Genomic DNA, 15,009 nt, shown 5'->3' with positions numbered 1-15,009 from the left:
CTCAGAGTCTCCTCCATAGGTTCACTAGAGTCTTTAGTTGAAACAGAGACCAAATCAGCGTCCAAATACTCATTTGTATCCTCAGACAACAGCAACGAGGCACTGCAAATGTTCTTTATGCTCCAGGGGTCTACGTTTAGGAGCCTTTCCCTCAGGCCTGGCTGCTAGAACTCCAGATTACTTGGGCGCCTCCTTGGCTTGAGACCCTCTCTCTCTAATTCCAGCACACTCCTGACCATACAGGGTTGGGACTCACATGGTCCTGTTAGCTTGTTTGCCCTTTGAGGCAGGTCTGGGTCTTCCCTTTGGCTCATTGGCTGCTGGTCTCAGGAGAGCCTGGGGTTTGGAACTACAAGCTGAAAACATAACCCCTTGCAACGACTGGACCATGCAATAATCCTCCCTTCCTTCCAGTTCATGGAAGGCTTATGTTGGGACAGCCAAGGGTGCCTGACATCCCCCACATGGATCCCCCACATCCTCATCTGCAAAACCGATGTCTGCTGCAAGGTCTGCCCTGATCCAAGAGGACGACTGTCTAGGGATGTTGTGGTCATGGGCTGGCTCAACTCCTGCAGAGGTATGTTGGGCCGGCAGGTGGTCCCCAAAGCAGGACATTACTGGCTGCCCTGGAGCCCAACCAGGCATTCACCTCTCGTTGACTCTGATCCCAGGAGATCTCTGCCTTCAGCATGACACCAGATCAGTAGGAGCGGGGTAGTGGCTGCTACCATCACAGTCCTCCTGACACTAGTCGATTTTAGCAGTGTCGGCTGCAACTTTGGACACTTGACCCAAAGGTGATCTGCTTCCCCACAGTAATAGCAGCAACTTCGACTCCAATGCCAGGACTTCCAATTGGCGGAGAGTCTTATGCAGCCGATTTGCATAGGCTGGACAGGATCCTGAGCGGGGTCAGGCTAGTTATTGTCCAAAGTTGGCAAGTGGAACTAGAATGCATTGAGGCCGGACTCAGGCTAGTTCTCTTTGACCACTTGAGGTAGTCTCACTCTTGGTCTTCCGAGAGATTATCGAGGCAGATGGACTGATCGATCAGAGCCTCTACGTCTTTTACCAGCTCTCCCAAGGCAAGGGCATCCTTAGTTCACCTTGCACTCCGTCTGAGAAGCTACTCCTAAAACACTGAGTGTGTCTTCAGGCTCCTGCACCTCCTCCCTGATGGCAGCAATAAGAAGAGGGTGATGATTGCTGCCATTTTAGGTCATCGTCTTTTGAAGATGTCCTCAATGCTGGGGAGGCTAGTGCCCACACTTGAGCTGATTGAGTTTACAACGATCTTCAGCTTTTTCTGATCCTGTCCAGTGACCCCTCCATTCCAGTCTGATAAAACCAGTTAGAATGTTCTCCGCAGTACATCTGTAGAAATTTGCTAGAGTCTTTGGTGACATCCCAAATCTCCTCAAACTGGAGATAGCTGTAGGTGTACCTTCTTCATAATTGCATCAATATGTCAGGCCCAGGTTAGATCTTCAGCGACGGTGACACCCAGGAACTTGAAACTGCTCACCCACTGTTGATCCCTTGACGAGGTTTGGTGTGTGTCTTTTCGACTTCCTGAAGTCCACAATCAATTCCTCGGTCTTACTGATGTTGAGTGCAAGATTGCTGCTGCAACACCACTCAAGCAGCAGATCTATCTCGCTCCCGTACGCCCTCTTGTCACCATCTGAGACTCTGTCAACAACAGGTGTGTCATCGGCAGATTTATAGATGGAGTTTGAGCTGTGCGTAGTCGCACAGTTGTGGTTGTAGAGAGAGTAGAGCCGTGGGCTAAGCATGCGTTCTTGGGGTGCGCCAGTGTTGATTGTCATGGAGGAGAAGATGGTATTTCTGAGCTGCACTGATTGTGGTCTCCCGATGAGGAATCAAGGATCCAATTGCAGAGGATGGTACGGAGGCCCAGGTTTTGGAGCTTGGTGAATAGTGCTGAGGGAATGATGGTGTTGAACACTGAGCTGTAATCAATGAACAGCAGCCTGACGTAAGTGTTGCTGTAGTCCAAAGCCGAGTGGAGGCCCAGTGAGATTGCATGCACTGTAGATGTTAACCTCTCGGCTGACATCAATCCTCCAACCAGCATTGGTGCTCTTGGGGAAGTTGGGGGAGGGAGAGTTTATTGAGCACAAATTGGTTTCTATGTTTTGCACAGCAGTCATAAGATTTCAAATATCCAATTGGTTGTGAAGATTGTGAAAGACACTAAATAAATGGAAGCTGTAAATTGCAAAGGTTATAGAGAAATAAATAGGAATGGGCCTCATAAACTTTGGTCAGGCTTCCAGCCATGTACAGATGTCGATTTTAACTGACGGTTTGATGACAAAGTCTACCGTCTTCATGTGATGAATAGGCCTGTTGGGTTGGTCTGAGAACAAGCATAAACTCAATGGTCTGAATGGCCTCCTGTATCATTAATCTCATGATAAAACGGACCATTCAGCCCAAACAGTGAATGCTGGTGTTTATGACCCCCTTCTGCCCCTATTCTTCTAACCCTATGTTATCCCATTTTCCCTTAGTTTTATCTGCTTTCTTCTCCTCAACCACTGTTACAGCTCGAAAGACCCTGGTTAGACCACACTTGGAATGTTGTGTTCAGTTCTGGTCACCACTTTATAGGAAGCATGTGGAAGCTTTAGAGAGGGTGAGAGGAGATTTACCAGGATGCTGCCTGGATTAGAGTGCATAATTCTAAGGTGATTGGAGAGAAGTATAGGGGAGGATGACAGAGGTAAGTTTTTTTACAGAGAGTGGTAGGTGCTTGGAAGAGTCAGGTACATTAGAGACATTTAATAAACTTTTTTTGGCACACGGCTGATAGAACCATGGAGGGCTATGTAGAAAGGAAGGGTTAGCGTCATCTTAGAGTAGGTTAATGACGACGCTGGAGAAACTCCCAGTGATTTTGGCTGTTGGCTGATGAAATAAAGAAAACTTTGCTCATCACACTTTTTCTGGCAAACAATGATCGCAAGTAATAGTCTGTAACTTCCCTTTGGGTTGATGTGGCAGTGAGCCTGTCACCAAGAGTGAGGAAGATCCGAGGTTCGATTGAGTTAACCACCATACCGGATCAGAGGAATTGGAGGCCGAGTCAAGGTGGTGAGCTCTGGGCACCAGAGTGTATCGAAGCGACTGAGCCCAATGTTTGGATGGAGACTTTAGTGAGGGCCGAATCAGAAGGGTTGGGTACAAACCAATTCGAGGAGGCAATGTCCAGGCCCAAGAGCGCATTAAGGTGACTGAACCCAAAGTTTGGACATAGATTTAAGCCCCGAGCTAAATCGGAAAGATTAGGTACAGGCTGAATCGAGACAGTGGGGTCCTGGCCACAGAGCGTTTCAAGGTGATTGAAACTAATATTGGGACATTGATTTAGCTGCCAGACCTGATTAAAATGGTCAGGGTGTCGGGGCCCAAGGCAAGGGATGGGCTGGTTCAGATTGCTGACCACAACGTGGCTCTGTGCTGAACTACGGAACTCTGTTTCTGAGTTTCTTTGTTTCATGGCTGTCTGTTGGGAGACGAATCTCAAGGTTGTGTAATGTATACATACTTTGATAATAAGTGTACTTTGAACCTTGAAAAGATCACATAACATGGGCTGAGGGGAATGTACTGTGCTGTAATTTTCTATATTCTTACAATAGTACATTTTGTGTTGGCACGTGGCCAAGGCGTTCGTCTAGTGATCTGAAGGTCGCTAGTTCAAGCCTTGGCTGAGGCTGCGTGTGTATCCTTGAGCAAGGCACTTAACCACACATTGCTCTGCGACGATGCCGGTGCCAAGCTGTATGAGTCTGAATTCCCTTCCCTTGGACAACATCGGTGGCGTGGAGAGGGGAGACTTGCAGCTTGGGCAACTGCCAGTCTTCCATACAACTTTGCCCAGGCTTGCGCCCTGGAAACTTTCCAAGGCGCGAATCCATGGCCTATTGAGACTAACGGAGGCCTATACACTACACAGTATTGCAACCATTCTCTGGGTAGGTCTAAATTCAGTGACTAGATAAATTAAAAACATTTAGTTCTGCTGGGCACAAGTATTAATATCTCCTCTAAGTCTATCTATCCAAACCCTTCGTATTCTTAAGGACATTAAACGAGCCACCGTTTGAACTCTTCCAGAGAAGCTCTTCCGCCTTTTTGGCTTTTTCTGAGGTATTGTTGGATTTTGAATTGGTTTATTATTGTCAGAAGTGCCAAAATAGAGTGAAAAGCTTTTGTTTGAGAGTCATCCAGACAGATCATTCTACACGTAAATACATTGAGGTGGCCGTTGGCCATCCCAGAGACGACAGGAAGCTTGTGTGGGAGAGTTTTTAAAGTGTACTGGGGCAATTCCACTCTCTTGACCTCAGAACTTCGTTTCCAGTACAAGCATCGTAAACTGGGGTCTTCCTTGGTTGTAGTGGGTGACCATGATGTCTTCCCTTTGATCTCCATGGAGCATTGCATTACCACCTTCCTGGTCATTGGATCTCACTGTAGATCTCATCTACACAGTCCACTGGAGCTGTAAGCACAGGCATGTCCCTATCTCACTGGAGCACGAGGCTACCGGTTACCCTCACATGGTTTAGTCCACCTGTCTAAGCTGGTACCAGGGTGTGGCAGCTGTCATGTGCAGACAGCTGCCTGGAGCCACAGGTGAGAACTGAGTGTCCAGTGGGGACCAAAGGTGAGTGAGCTGCCCCGGAATGGACCCGACAAACCCTTTCACCTGAGGTGCCATCTCTCCTTAGACACCCCCTTCACCCGAGGTGCCATCTCTCCTTAGACACCCCCTTCACCCGAGGTGCCATCTCTCCTTGGACACCCCCTTCACCTGAGGTGCCATCTCTCCTTGGACACCCCCTTCACCCGAGGTGCCATCTCTCCTTGGACACCCCCTTCACCCGAGGTGCCATCTCTCCTTAGACACCCCCTTCACCCGAGGTGCCATCTCTCCTTGGACACCCCCTTCACCTGAGGTGCCATCTCTCCTTGGACACCCCCTTCACCCGAGGTGCCATCTCTCCTTGGACACCCCCTTCACCCGAGGTGCCATCTCTCCTTAGACACCCCCTTCACCCGAGGTGCCATCTCTCCTTAGACACCCCCTTCACCCGAGGTGCCATCTCTCCTTAGACACCCCCTTCACCCGAGGTGCCATCTCTCCTTGGACACCCCCTTCACCTGAGGTGCCATCTCTCCTTGGACACCCCCTTCACCCGAGGTGCCATCTCTCCTTAGACACCCCCTTCACCCGAGGTGCCATCTCTCCTTGGACACCCCCTTCACCTGAGGTGCCATCTCTCCTTGGACACCCCCTTCACCCGAGGTGCCATCTCTCCTTGGACACCCCCTTCACCCGAGGTGCCATCTCTCCTTGGACACCCCCTTCACCCGAGGTGCCATCTCTCCTTGGACACCCCCCTTCACCTGAGGTGCCATCTCTCCTTAGACACCCCCTTCACCCGAGGTGCCATCTCTCCTTGGCCACCCCCTTCACCTGAGGTGCCATCTCTCCTTAGACACCCCCTTCACCCGAGGTGCCATCTCTCCTTGGCCACCCCCTTCACCCGAGGTGCCATCTCTCCTTGGCCACCCCCTTCACCTGAGGTGCCATCTCTCCTTGGCCACCCCCTTTCACCCGAGGTGCCATCTCTCCTTGGCCACCCCCTTCACCCGAGGTGCCATCTCTCCTTGGCCACCCCCTTCACCTGAGGTGCCATCTCTCCTTGGCCACCCCCTTTCACCCGAGGTGCCATCTCTCCTTGGACACCCCCTTCACCTGAGGTGCCATCTCTCCTTGGACACCCCCTTCACCCGAGGTGCCATCTCTCCTTGGCCACCCCCTTTCACCCGAGGTGCCATCTCTCCTTAGACACCCCCTTCACCCGAGGTGCCATCTCTCCTTAGACACCCCCTTCACCCGAGGTGCCATCTCTCCTTGGCCACCCCCTTCACCCGAGGTGCCATCTCTCCTTGGCCACCCCCTTCACCTGAGGTGCCATCTCTCCTTGGCCACCCCCTTTCACCCGAGGTGCCATCTCTCCTTGGCCACCCCCTTCACCCGAGGTGCCATCTCTCCTTGGCCACCCCCTTCACCTGAGGTGCCATCTCTCCTTGGCCACCCCCTTTCACCCGAGGTGCCATCTCTCCTTGGACACCCCCTTCACCTGAGGTGCCATCTCTCCTTGGACACCCCCTTCACCTGAGGTGCCATCTCTCCTTGGCCACCCCCTTTCACCCGAGGTGCCATCTCTCCTTAGACACCCCCTTCACCCGAGGTGCCATCTCTCCTTAGACACCCCCTCCACCCGAGGTGCCATCTCTCCTTGGCCACCCCCTTTCACCCGAGGTGCCATCTCTCCTTGGACACCCCCTCCACCCGAGGTGCCATCTCTCCTTGGACACCCCCTTCACCCGAGGTGCCATCTCTCCTTGGACACCCCCTTCACCTGAGGTGCCATCTCTCCTTGGACACCCCCTTTCACCCGAGGTGCCATCTCTCCTTAGACACCCCCTTCACCCGAGGTGCCATCTCTCCTTGGACACCCCCTTTCACCCGAGGTGCCATCTCTCCTTAGACACCCCCTTCACCCGAGGTGCCATCTCTCCTTGGACACCCCCCTTCACCTGAGGTGCCATCTCTCCTTGGCCACCCCCTTCACCCGAGGTGCCATCTCTCCTTGGCCACCCCCTTCACCTGAGGTGCCATCTCTCCTTGGACACCCCCTTCACCTGAGGTGCCATCTCTCCTTGGACACCCCCTTCACCTGAGGTGCCATCTCTCCTTGGCCACCCCCTTCACCTGAGGTGCCATCTCTCCTTGGACACCCCCTTCACCCGAGGTGCCATCTCTCCTTGGCCACCCCCTTCACCCGAGGTGCCATCTCTCCTTGGACACCCCCTTCACCTGAGGTGCCATCTCTCCTTGGACACCCCCTTCACCTGAGGTGCCATCTCTCCTTGGACACCCCCTTCACCCGAGGTGCCATCTCTCCTTGGACACCCCCTTCACCTGAGGTGCCATCTCTCCTTGGACACCCCCTTTCACCCGAGGTGCCATCTCTCCTTGGACACCCCCTTCACCCGAGGTGCCATCTCTCCTTGGACACCCCCTTTCACCCGAGGTGCCATCTCTCCTTAGACACCCCCTTCACCCGAGGTGCCATCTCTCCTTAGACACCCCCTTCACCCGAGGTGCCATCTCTCCTTGGACACCCCCTTCACCCGAGGTGCCATCTCTCCTTGGCCACCCCCTTCACCCGAGGTGCCATCTCTCCTTGGACACCCCCTTCACCCGAGGTGCCATCTCTCCTTGGACACCCCCTGCGCCCCACACTGAAGCAGTAAATAGGAAAAAGTGACCTCAGAATAAGTGTTACAGAGAAAGAGCAGTGCAGATAGACAATAAGGTATAAGGGCCACAGCGAGGGAGACTGAGAGATTCATCTTTTACTGAATGGGAGGTCCATTTAGTTGTCTGATAGCAGCCGGGTAGAAGCTGTCCTTGAGTCTGGTGTTACATGCTTTCAGGCGTTTGTACCTTCTGCACCGTGGAAGGTGGAGACGAGAGAATGTCCAGGCTGCGAGAAGTCTTTGATTATAATGGCCGCTTTTCTGAGACAACAGGAAATGTTGATGGACTCAGCGAAGGGGAGGCTGGCTTGCCTGGGCTAGGCAACCATCTGCAATTTCTTACAGTCCTGAGCAGAGCAAGTTGCCAAACTAAGTGTGATGTATCTGGATAGGGTGATTTGTGTGGTGCACCTGTAAACATTGTGAGATTCATCAGGGAAGTTGAATTCCTCAATTCGAGTATTGTCTATGAATCCTTTGATATAAGAAGCAAAAATCTGAGACTGAGCAATCACTGCTTAATCTCAAGGCTGATCCCATATCTTGAGTTCATATCCCCATCCTATCCCCATGTCTTCTGATTCCCTGAGATGTTGAATGATCTATATTTCCTAGTCCTGAATAAGCTCAGTGTCTGAGCTTCCTCAGCTTTCTGGAATACAAAACACAAGCACCATTACAAAGAAGGCATGACAGTGCCTCTACTTTCTTAAAAGTTTGTGTAGATTCAGCATGTCACCTAAAACTTCAGCAGACTTGTTTAGATGCACAGTGGAGAACGTCCTAACTGGTTAAGTCATGGAAGCACCAATGTCCAGGAATGTAAAAGTCTACAAAAAGTAATGGATCCTGCCCAGGCAAAGCCCTCCCCCCACTTTGATCATACTCACAGAGAGCACTGCCACAAGGAAGCAGCATCCCAAACCAGGGGCTCCCATCATCCAGACCACACTCTCTTCTCACTACTACCACTGGGCAGGAGGTAGGGGAGCCTTAGGTCCCACTAACAAGTTCAGGAATAGCTAATCCCCTTTAACCATCAGGACCCTGAACCAGACTGGACAAAGTCGCTCACCTCAACTCTGAACTGATTCAACACTCTCAGTTTCAAGTACTCCACAGCTCATGTTCTCAGAATTAATTTTAATTTTTTATTTGCACAATTTGCCTACTTTGCATATGAGTTGTTTGTCAGTCTTTTTTTAAGTATAGTTTTTCATAATTTTTGTTGCATTATTTTATTTTCCTGTAAATGCATGCAAGAAAATGAATCTCAAGGTAGCACATGGTAACATATATGTACTTTGATAATAAATTTATTTTGATGTTTCATTGTGTAGATTCCCAGTCCACTGGGTGAACGTACACATATGTCATCAGAAAGATCTTATCCTGTCACCATGACCCCTGATTCTTGACTCCAGCCTTTCAACATCTAACCTGCCAGCATCTTACACATTTCCTGAGGTCACCTCTAACTCTGATACTGGATTCAGTATAAGCTTCATCTCATCTCTTCTCATGGAAGAACAGGCCCTTCTTCATTGGGATCTGTCAGTGCTCGACATCTCCTACACCCCTTGTCTAATAACTGTACATGTCATTTTCATTATCACCTCACCAAAGGTTTATAGAATAACAACGTTCTCCATATTCTTGTCCTCCCTTGAAAATGAACTCCATTGACCTTCTCAATTGCCTGTTGTACATTTCATGCTGCAGTACTGCACTAAGCACATGAAGATCCCGATTCTCACCATTTCCACATTTCCCACCACTGAAGGAACATTTTGCTATTTTCCTTGTTAAAATGACCAGCTTTATACTTTCGCATATTACGTTCCACCTTTCTGCCCGCTCACATGTCTATAATCCCTTCCTATCATGGCTCTTCTCCTTACTGCCATCAGAAAGGAGGTTCAGGAGTCTAAAGACACACATTCAGTGTTTTAGGGCCAGCTGCTTCCCTCAGCCATCTGATTTCTAAATGGTCAATGAACCATGAACACTACTGCTTTTCCTCTCGTTTTGCACATATTTCTTATTATAATTTATAGTATATTTTGTGACTTGCACTGCTGCTGCAAAACAGCAAATTCCTCGCTATACACTACTGCGTAGAATCGTTAGGCACTTATATATAGCTAGGGTGCCCAAGACATTTAGGCACAGTACTGCAGTAATTTTATGTATTGCACTGTACTGCTGCCACAAAAAAACAAATTTCAGGACATACATGAGTAATGACAAACCTGATTCTGATCTGGGTCTCTATTGTGTTCTGAGAGTGGGAAGGGAGCAGGGTTGGCAAAAGGGGAAGGGAGAGGGGAGGGAGCGGGAAGCACCAGAGAGATATTTTGTAATAATCAATAAACTGATTGTTTGAAATCAAATGGCCTTGCCTGGTGTCTCAGGGCTGTGTGCGTCTGCACCCATGTCATCCTGCATTTTTGGCATTCCTACTCTGCCACCTGTCCCACACCCCACCCGCGCGCGGCACTCCACTCTCACAATTCCCAACACACTTACAAACTCGCTCTCTGTTCCACATGAAGAAATACAGTAGTGTGCAAACGTTTTAGGCACCCTAGCTACAGATCTGTGCCTAAGACGTTTGACAGCGCTGTATGTCAGACATAATAAACCTGATTCTGATTCCTTTTCACGGCTCTACAACATGACTTTGTGCCACGGATAAAGTTGAACACTTTGTCCTTTCATCTTATACAGAAGGTAAATATCTTGCCTCTGCAAATTTTAAAATGACTCATTTATTCTTAATTACTGTTGAAGTCCTTTCTTGTCCTTTAACTAGTCTCTCCCTGCTATCTATTGCCCGTGAACTTTTTTGATTTGCTCTTTATCAGTTACCTTTTAAAAATACCAACACAATTCCTTTGATCAGGTATATCAACATAAAACTCTTATCAAATAATTTTTTTTTCTTTGTAGAACTATGTGGCTGTGTCTAATCATATTATGATTTCCCAAGTATTCTGTTGGCACTTCAAAAGAAAGAATTCTGATATTTACTCAACGACCAATCTATATTTCCCACTGTTTCCTACCTGCTTGTATTTGCTGAATGAGGGAAAGTATTTGTTTAATGTCACAGACGTTTGCTGGCTTTTAAACCCTTAATTTATCAAGTAGTTTTTCGTCCTTGATACTACTTATCGTAAGATTTTCATGTTTACCAGACCTTCTATTCCATGTACTTCCCAGTGTCTTCAACAACAGCGACAGACACAGAATATCTCGGACTTCCTGCTTCACGTTCCAGTTTCATTTGTTTAGAGACTCAGCACGGTAACAGGTCCTTCCGTCCTAATGAGCCTGCGCTGCTCAGTTGCAGACATGTGACCAAATAACCTACTAAACTGTATGTCTTTCGAATGTGGGAGCATTTCAGTAGAGAAAAGGAAATTACAGTGGTATGAGAGAGGAGTTGGCCAAAGTAAATTGGAAGGAGATGCTGGCAGGGAAGACAGCAGAGCAGCAATGGCTCGAGTTTCTGGGAAAAATGAGGAAGGTGCAGGATAGATGTATTCCAAAAACAAAGAAATACTCAAATGGCAAAATAGTACAACCGTGGCTGACAAGGGAGGTCAAAGCTAATGTAAAGCAAGAGAGAGGGCATATAACAGAACAAAAATTAAGGAGAAGATAGAGGATTGGGAAGCTTTTAAAAACCTACAGGGAAAAGATGAAATATGAAAGCAAGCTGGAAAACAATATCAAAGTGGATAGGTACAGCTTTATCGAGTGTGTAAAAAATAAAAGAGAGATAAGAGTGGACATAGGACTGTTAAAAAATGAGGCTGGAGAAATAATAACAGGGTCCAAGGAAATGGCAGATGAACTAAATGAGTATTTAGCATCAGTCCTCACTGTGTAAGACACCAGCAGTGTGCCAGACGTTGAAGGGTGTGAGGGAAGAGAAGAGAGTGCAGTTACTATTACAAGGGAGAAGGTGCTCAAAAAGCTGAAAGACCTAAGGGTACATAAGTCACCCGGACCAGATGAACTACACCCCAGGGTTCTGGAAGAGGTAGCAATAGAGATTGTGGAGGCCTTAGCAATAATCTTACAAAAATAATTGGACTCTAGTATGGTGCCAGAAGACTGGAAAATTGCAAAAATCACTCCACTTTTTAAGAAAGGAAGAAGGCGGCATGAAAGAAATTATAGACCAGTTGGCCTGACCTCAGCGGTTGGGAAGATGGTGGAGTCAATTGCTAAGGATGAAGTTATGGAGTACTTGGTAACACAGGACAAGATAGGACAAAGTCAGCATGATTTCCTTAAGGGAATATCTTGCCTGACAAACCCGTTGAAATTCCTTGAGGAATTTACAAGTAGGACAGATAAAGGGGGTGCAGTGTATATTTGGACTTCCAAAAGGCGCCAAATATGAGTCTGCTTACCAAGTTAAGAACCCAAGGTATTACAGGAAAGGTACTAACATGTTTAGAGCAATGGCTGATTGGAAGAGGCAGTAAGTGGGAATAAAAGGATCCTTTTCTGGTTGGCTGCCAGTGACTAGTGGTGTTCCACAGGGATTAACGTTGGGACCGCTTCGCTTTATGCTGTACATAAATGATTTAGATGATGGAATAGATGAATTTGTTGCCAAGTTTGCAGATGATACGAGGATTGGTGGAGGGGCAGGTAGTGTTGAGGAAGCAGGTAGGCTGCAGGTTAGGAGAATGGGCAAGAAAGCAGTAAATGAAATGCAATGTTGGACAATGCATTCTCATGCACTTTGCTAGAAAGAAATGTGCAGACTATTTTTTTCAACAGGAAGAAAATCCAGAAATCTGAGATGCAAAGGGATTTGGGAGTCCTTGTACAGAACACCTTAAAGGTTAACTTGCAGGTTGAGTCAGTGGCGAGGAAGGCAAATGCAATGTTAGCATTCACTTCAAGAAGTCTAGAATACAAGAATAAGGATGTGATACTGAAGCTTTATAAGGCACTGGTGAGGCCTCACCTTGAGTATTGTGAACAGTGTTGGGCTCCTCATCTAAGAAAAGATGTGCTGGCATTGAAGAGGGTTCAGAGGAGGTTCACAAGGATGATTCTGGGAATGAAAGGGTTATCATATGAGGAACGCTTGATGGCTCTGGATTTGTACTCACTGGGATTTAGAAGGATGAGGGGGATCTCACTGAAGCTTTTGAATGATGAAAGCTAGTAAGAGTAGGTGTGGAAAGGATATTTCCCATGATGGGGGAATCTAGGACAAGAGGGCACAGATTCAAGATAGAGAGGCATCCATTTAAAACAGAGATGTAGAGAAATTTCTTTAGCCAAAAGGTGGGGAATTCGTGGAATTTGTTACCACAGGCAGCTGTGGAGGCCGGGTCGCTGGGTGTATTTAAGGTAGAGATTGATAGGTTCTTGATCGGACACAGCATCAAAGGTTACGGAGAGAAGGCCGGGGAGTGGGACTGAGGAGGGGAGAAATGACTGGAACAGACTCAATGGGCTAGATGGCCTCATTCTGGTTCTATGTCTTATGGTCTTATGAAAACTAGAGTACAGGGAGCAGACCAATGCAGAGAACATACAAACTCTTTACAGACAGTGACAGAATTGAACCTGGGTCGCTGGCACTGTAAAAGTGTTATGCTAATCACTGTGCTACCATACTGCCTGCCACAGCCTTAAAGGGACCACTGTTTACTTACCTTTTCTTTCTTGTCAGATATTGAAACATCTGTAATCCTTTATATTGTGAGATTATGAATTTACACTGTCTAAATGCCAAAGTGTATTCAAATTAAGAGTTGTTTAATTTTGACCAGGAAATCAGGTTGCTGACTTCCCGGTCTGCAACATTACTATCAAAAGTCTACAGATACTGGATACCTGATTAAAAAGAGGAATCGCATGAAACACCCAGAGGTCTGCTGAAGGTCTTGACTCTAAAAAGTGAACTGTTTCACTATCCACAAATGCTGCTGAACTGCCGAATGTTCCTGTTATAACAAGAGCAAAGTTCGGAGAATGAGGATGGGAGGTCACTTTCCCATTTGGTCTTACTCTCTCTTGGCCAAAGGGGATAACTTCACTTGCCCCGTCACTGAAATGTTCCCACAGCTAATGGACTCACTTTCAAGGACTCTTCATCTCATGTTCTTGACATTTATTGCTGATTTACTATTACCATTGTTTCTTTTTGTATTTGCGGTTTGTTGTCTTTTGCACACTGATTGTCTGCTCTGTTGGGTGTGGTCTTTCATCTATTCTATTATGGTTATTAGATTTATTGAGAATGCCCACAAGAGAATTAATCTCAGGGCTGTATATCATGACATATAAGTACTTAGAGAATAAATTTACTTCGAACTTTGAACTTTGACACTAACGGATTTCTGTACGGTCCATGGATCCGTGAACACTACTTTATTGTTTTTTTTGTACTATTCATTTATTTTTTTAAACTCTTTCCATTGTACTGCTCTCTCAGAATAACAAATTTCACATCATTTCATTCAGTGATAATAACCTGATTCTGAGAGACAGAAGCCTGAAGTTCCACACCACCAGGTTAAAGAATCGTTACTTCCTTTCAACCTTTTAGTTCTTGAACCAACTCTAGTCACTAGAGTTTAGCAACACTATGACTATTTTGAACTACAACGGACTTTTTTGTTCTAATTGTGTTATTTCTAGTAAAACCTGTGAATAGTTTCTGTTCAATTTATATTCCCCTTGTCAGGTCTACTTACATGATGCTATTTGACTGTGATGCTGCCAAAAGATTGAATTTGAATTGAATTGACTTTATTACTTACATCCTTCATATACACGAGGAGTAAAAATCTTTATGTTACGTCTCTGTCTAAATGTGCAATGTGCAATTATAGTAATTTATAATAAATATTATGTATTATATATGACAGGATAGTCAATATAACATAGAAATACAGTTACATCAGCATGAATTAAGCGGTCTGATGGCCTGGTGGAAGAAGCTGTCCCAGAACATGTTGGTCCTGGCTTTCACGCTGCAGTACTGTTTCCTGTATGGTAGCAGCTAGAACAGTTTGTGGTTGGGGTGACTCAGGTCTCCAATGATCCTTCGGGCCCTTTTTACACACTTGTCTTTGTAAATGTCCGGAATAGTGGGAAGTTCACATCTGCAGATGCAGTGGGCTATCCGCACCACTCTCTGCAGAGTCCTGCAATTGAGGGAAGTACAGTTCCCATACCAGGCAGTGATGCAGCTAATCAGGATGCTCTCAGTCGTGCCTCTGTAGAAAGTTCTTAGGACTTGGGGGCCCACACCAAACTTCTTCAACCATCTGAGGTGAAAAAGACGCTGTTGTGCCTTTTTCACCACCCAGCCGGTATGTACAGACCACGTGAGATCTTCAGTGATGTGTATGCTGAGGGACTTAAAGCTGTTCACCCTCTCAATCCCCGATCCACTGATGTTAAGAAAGCCCCTCATTGTAACTGTGCATACATGTACTTGTGCATATGATAATAAATGTGACTATGAACTCTGTTCGACATGTTTTCCCAATGCTACGAAGTTTGAGTCAACGGTTGATTTGTCTGTGGCAATGTTACCTTCTATGTTGTGTGTAAGTTGTGGCGATGTTACCTTCTATGTTATGTGTAAGT

The 15,009-nt window shown here is 47.0% G+C and overlaps 1 long non-coding RNA gene across 1 annotated transcript in view; it reads right to left on the bottom strand.

Moving 5' to 3' along the window:
- The window catches only part of LOC140742122 (uncharacterized), a 28,914-nt gene extending 18,248 nt beyond the window's left edge, over positions 1–10,666 (bottom strand). Inside the window, exon 1 of the long non-coding RNA XR_012102226.1 lies at positions 10,574–10,666. This is a non-coding gene — a long non-coding RNA (uncharacterized lncRNA). The remainder of the gene's footprint in view (positions 1–10,573) is intronic.
- Positions 10,667–15,009: the final 4,343 nt, after the last annotated feature.

Source organism: Hemitrygon akajei, chromosome 19 (genome assembly GCF_048418815.1).
Source record: "Hemitrygon akajei chromosome 19, sHemAka1.3, whole genome shotgun sequence".
NCBI lineage: Eukaryota > Metazoa > Chordata > Chondrichthyes > Myliobatiformes > Dasyatidae > Hemitrygon > Hemitrygon akajei.
This window is presented reverse-complemented; position numbering and strand designations above follow the sequence as displayed.